Here is a 5,955-nt window from a genome sequence, read left to right on the forward strand (position 1 = left end):
CAGAAGTGAAATGTTCTGTGTGAAAGTAAGGAATAAAGACACATAGGGAGGGATGAACTGACAGTTTTTCCCAAAATAGCAAGTGCCCTAGAATTGGAGAGATATTGTACTTTGTTTTGAGCTTATCAAACAAGCTATGAACCATTTCAGGAAATAATGTCACCAAAAGCCACATGACTTGTGATAATCTGAGTAGCCCATGCTCACTGAAATCATTCTGCATTCGTAGCCCCTACATTCATGGTGATTCTATATATAGGTGCAAGCATCTGAAATCATTATACTCTCTAGTGTATTCAAGCCAGAGCACTCATATATTAAAACAGATAATTCACTGTATTTTATCTTTATATTACAATGGGACATTATATATTATTTTTATATTATTGTATAGTTAGATATATTTGTTATTTATTGTTGCATAACAAATTATCCCCTAACTTAGTGGCTTAAAACAAACATTCACCACAGTTTCTGTGGGTTAGGAATCTGTGTGCAGGTTAGCTGGCTCAAGGTCCCTTATGTTGCTGGCAGCATGTTGGCTGTGGCTGCAGTCTCAACTGAAGTAAGAAAGATCCACTTCCAAAATCATTTACATGGTTGTCCGCAGGAATTCATTCCTTTGGGTTAGTAGACTAACTCCCTCAGTTTCTTGCCACAGGGTCCTTTCCATATGGCAGCTTGCAACATGGCAGCTTGCCTCTCTCAGCACAAATGAAGGAGAGAATCAGGAACCCCCAAGACAGAAACCACAGTTTTTTTGTAACCTAGTCTTGTAAGTGGCATCCCATCACTCTGTCCTATTCTATGTACTAGAAGTCAAGTAGGTACAGCCCACACTCAAGGAGAGGGGATTACACAAAGATGGGTATACCATACCAGGAGGCAGATGTCATTGTGTGTTCTCTGAGAGGTTATATTATCTGTGAATGTCATTTCAGAATCATAAAGGAGACATTATAATACTTCTGTTATTTAAGAAAGATTTTGAGTCTGATAGGGTTGAGAATTGTTGTGTTAGGTAATGATGAAACTCTGGCCTTGCCCAGGGGTTCAGGTATAAAACATTCACTGTGTCCATTTTCAGGGGATAGATAAAATGTGCTGGGTGTGCACCAAGAAGTACTATGCAGCAATCAGAAGTAATAAATAGACTAACAACATGGACAGAGCTTAGAAACATAGTACTAAATTTAAAAAGAAACAATATGATATCAATAACAATATAACAATATAACGATAGCAATATGATAAACAATAATGATATCTATAACAATACCATTTATGTAAATTAAATATAGAGACACACAAAAAATTGATATCTTACAGGAGCAAATAAAAAAAACAGACATTAAATACATTGAAAGGTTGTGGGGCAATGCACAGCTAAATAACAGGTGAAGGACTTTGGAAGGACCAATTACAATAGTATGTCATGAACTAGAGCATCAATAATTCAACCTTCTGAACCTGAGATCCAAAATATAAAAGGTAAAAAATGCAGTTATGAGCAGAGCAGAAATAAAGCACAGAGGGTGAAAAGTCATTGTGTGCTTCTAGAAGACGTTTTGGGTGGATTACCAGAGCCAGGTTTGTTAGATGGGGATGAAGGAAATGAGGCTGGAAATGAAGCTGGAGTTAGAATGTGGAAGGCCTGGAATGCTCTTTTTGGAGACTGAATTTCACACTGCAGAATCAGAAGAGACACAGCACGGTATCTTTTTTTAAAAAAAAGATCACTTTAGCAGGAAGACCTAGGATGAGAGATGATTAGAACCTGAATTAAAAAGAAGGAACTTGGGATCCCTGGGTGGCGCAGCGGTTTGGCACCTGCCTTTGGCCCGGGGCACGATCCTGGAGACCCAGGATCGAATCCCACGTCGGGCTCCCTGCATGGAGCCTGCTTCTCCCTCTGCCTGTGTCTCTGCCTCTCTCTCTCTCTCTGTGACTATCATGATAAATAAATAAAATCTTTAAAAATAAATAAATAAAAACAAGGAACTTTAGGAGGTAGAATTTATAGGACTTTGTGTCTGAATGAATCTGAGAGCTGTGGAGAAAGAGGTTTTGGGCAGCCTGGGTGGCTCACCGGTTTAGCGCCGCCTTCAGCCCAGGGCCTGATCCTGGAGACCAGGGATTGAGTCCCATGTCAGGCTTCCGGCATGGAGCCTGCTTCTCCCTCTGTCTGCTTCTCCGCCTCTCTGTTTCTCGAAAAAATAAATAAAATCCTTAAAAAAAGAGAGAGAGAGATAGAAAGAGGTTTACAACCAGATGCATAGAATGTTATTTTTTTATGATAGTTACAGAGAGAGAGAGAGAGAGAGAGAGGCAGAGGGAGAAGCAGGCTCCATGCACCGGGAGCCTGACGTGGGATTCGATCCCGGGTCTCCAGGATCGCGCCCTGGGCCAAAGGCAGGCGCCAAACCACTGCGCCACCCAGGGATCCCCCTAGAATGTTATTTTAAAAATTTTTGTTAATTCATTCATGAGAGACACGGAGATAGGCAGAGACATAGGCAGAGGGAGAAGCAGGCTTCCCTCAGGGAGCCCGATGCGAGACTCAGTACCAGGACCCTGGGATCACGACCTGAGCCAAAGGCAGATGCTCAACCACTGAGCCACCCAGGCGCCCAGACAGAATGTTAGTAGTATAAATTGGAAAGTAAAATGGGAAAGCAACTGGAGCAGAAGGAGAAAAGTAAGCTCAGCCTAAGAGTCTAGAGATGTCCTATAGACAGAAGTACAGGCCTGGAAATCCACAGAGAAAGTAGGAATGAAGAAATGGTGTGGGAGACACCAACACAAAGGTGACAGTTTAAAGACTGCACGGCAGGGCGCCTGGACGACTCACTTGGTTGAGCATCTGCCTTCAGCTCAGGTCATGATCCTGTGGTCCTGGGATCAAGCTCCAAGTCGGGCTCCCTGCTCAGCAGAGGGTTTGCTTCTCCCTCTCCTGTGATCTCTCTCATTCTTGCTCTCTCTCACATAAATAAATAAAATCTTAAAAAGAATAATTAAAGATTATATGGGAACAAAGGCAAGAGAGAAGGGGCGCAAAGGGCAGATCCTTAGCAATGGTACATCAAGAAACAGAAAAAACAGAAGGAATAGTCCAAGAGGTAGTATTGAGATAAATTTCTAGGCCCACAATGGAGCCATTCCTGCCATGTCAGCAAATGGAAACTTAATTCTCTGTTTGACGAGAAATGTAGCATATTCCTTAGCCAGTCCCAAATGCCAAGCCAACTCTGGGCTGTCTCACTCCAAACAAGGTTGACTATCAGTCAGCCAAACAGATATTTTCATTTTCTCTTTCTTGTTCTTTATTCTTTATCCTATAAAAGTGTTCTGCCTTCCACCTCACTTTGCAGCTCTCAGAGACTGTCCACTTCATGAAATGTTCAAATCCAAGGACTTTTCCTAAATCTCCTTAATCATTTTTAACAGTAGGAAAAGACAAAAGAGGAAAATGAAAAGAATATATTTTGAAAGCCAAAAGAGAAAAAGTTTCAAAAACAAGTGGCCAGGATTCCTCTGTGCCACAGAAAATAAGAGTGTAAGAGATTTAAGATGAGGCCTTGAATTTGACAATTAGGAGGTGGGAGCATAATCTGGACAGTTTAGTTCCAGGGCAACAGCAAAGATGGAAGCCAGATTATAAGCGGTTAAGGAATGGCTCAGTCGGTTGAGCAAGTACCTTTGGCTCAGGTCATGATCCCAGGGTCCCGCGTGGAGCCCCACCTGGAGCCGCTGTAGCTCCTTGCTCAGCTGAGAGTCTGCTCCTTCCTCTCCCTCAGTCCACCCCCCACACCCCCGTGCTCTTGAGCATGCCTGAGCACTTCCTCTCTCAAATGAATAAATAAAAAATCTTAAAAAAAAAAGAGGTTAAGATATGAGAGTATAGTTGGACAGTGAAGGATTAAAAAAGCAAAGAGGAAAAGAGTCTCAGAATCAAGGAAGGCAGACTTTGAATAAATGATTACCAAATGAGTAAGGCTGTGATTTGTACCAGAACACTTAGCAAACTGCTAGAAAAAGCAGTTTTCTGCTTTTATTACAGCAAAAAAAGAGGAATGAGCTTCTAAAGAAAAGGTTAATGACAAAAGAGATCTGTTCACAAAAGAATGGAGTCAGCAGAGGGGCAGACAACAGTAGTTGATAGAAGCGAACAGAAGAGCTGGATTGTGGGAGAAAAATCTGGACAAAAAGGCAGTGTGACGGACTACCAGAAATGCAGAAAACAGGAGGCTCAGAGGTGGGCCTGAGGGAGGCATGCATCAGTGATGGGATAGGAGAGGGCAGGCAGGTAATACCAACTAGACCCCAAATCCAGTAGAAGCTATGCAGTCCCACCCTCACCCTGCCCCACCAGGCACCCCACCCTCACTCCTACCCCTCCACCACAGGGTACAGACCTCTGCAGTCCTACTCTCTGTTAAGAGCTTAGGGAGGTGGTGTCATTTTTTTTAAGTGGCCTTCAGAATTTCCACAATAATCTTGTGCAGTCTTAACCATCTGCTTCTTTTCCAAAGAATGCCTATACTCTGGTTAAACTTGCAGGCTCTGGGATCAGATGAATTGGCTTTAAAATCCTAGTTGTACTCAGAGTACCTGGGTGTCTCAGTTGTTGAGCACCCCTCTTTTGATTTCAGCTCGGGTCATGGGATCGAGCCCTGAGTTGGTCTTTGCACTCAGCTCAAATCTGCTCAAGATTCTCTCTCCCTCTGCCCCTCCCCCCAAAAAATCCTAACTGTATTATTTATCAGTTATGTTCCTTTTGAGACAACTTATTTGACTTCTCAATACAACCCTTCCTTATCTGTGAGATGGAGATAATAAGTTACTAACCTTAAAAGGTTATTATGAGGCTTGGGTGGGTTAATACCCACAAGGTGCTTTGAACTATACTTGGCATGTAGTAAACATTTTGTGTCAGCTGTTTTTATTCCAGAACTTATTATTTAGTAGCATCTTCTGCTGTTCTCCTTTATGAACTCTACATTCTAGTTCTACAAGGCCACATTCAATTATTCATGCAACAAATATTTAACAAGCATCTATAAGATGTGCAGCACTTGTATGGGACTGGGGATAAAATGACAAACAATGAAAATACACAGTTCCAGGCCCATGAACCTTACAGGATGGTAGGGGGACATGAACTGAATATATATGTATGCTCTGATAGTTTATGATGGGGGAAGGCAACCAGGAAGTTCAGAGGTGCCTTCCTTGAACAGGTAAGGTTTGAGCTGAGACCTCAGGGATGAATGGAGCCAGCCAGTGAAGGAGAAAGGCAAGAGTGTGCTGTGCCCCAAACTTATCCTGTGCTTTCTCATCTCCATGGCTTTGATCACTCTCCTCCTTTCCCACTAGAATACCTTTCTTTCTTTTAAATATTTTGTTTATTCATGAGAGACACAGAGAGGCAGAGAGTGGGCAGAGGGAGAAGCAGGCTCCTTGCAAGGAACCCCAGTTATGAGACTCGATCCCAGGATCCCAAGATCACGACCTGAGCCAAAGGCAGACGAGCCACCCAGGTGCCCCTAGAACACCTTTCTTTTTTTATTTTTTTATTTTTTTTATTTTTTTTATTTATTTATGATAGTCACACAGAGAGAGAGAGAGAGGTAGAGACACAGGCAGAGGGAGAAGCAGGCTCCATGCACCGGGAGCCCGACGTGGGATTCGATCTCGGGTCTCCAGGATCGTGCCCTGGGCCAAAGGCAGGAGCCAAACCGCTGTGCCACCCAGGGATTCCCCCCCCCCCCCCGAACACCTTTCTTTTTTATTGAAATGCTACACGCACCTTTCCAGCCCAGTTAAAATGTCTGCACCTCCACTAAACCTCCCCAGGCAGTCCAGCTGAAAGCACTTTCTCATTTTCTCTACCACAGCATGTAATTTTCATTTTCCTTCAACACTTCTCACTTTATACTATATTTTCTGGCAATT

This window comes from Nyctereutes procyonoides, unplaced genomic scaffold (genome assembly GCF_905146905.1).
Source record: "Nyctereutes procyonoides isolate TBG_1078 unplaced genomic scaffold, NYPRO_anot_genome, whole genome shotgun sequence".
Lineage (NCBI taxonomy): Eukaryota > Metazoa > Chordata > Mammalia > Carnivora > Canidae > Nyctereutes > Nyctereutes procyonoides.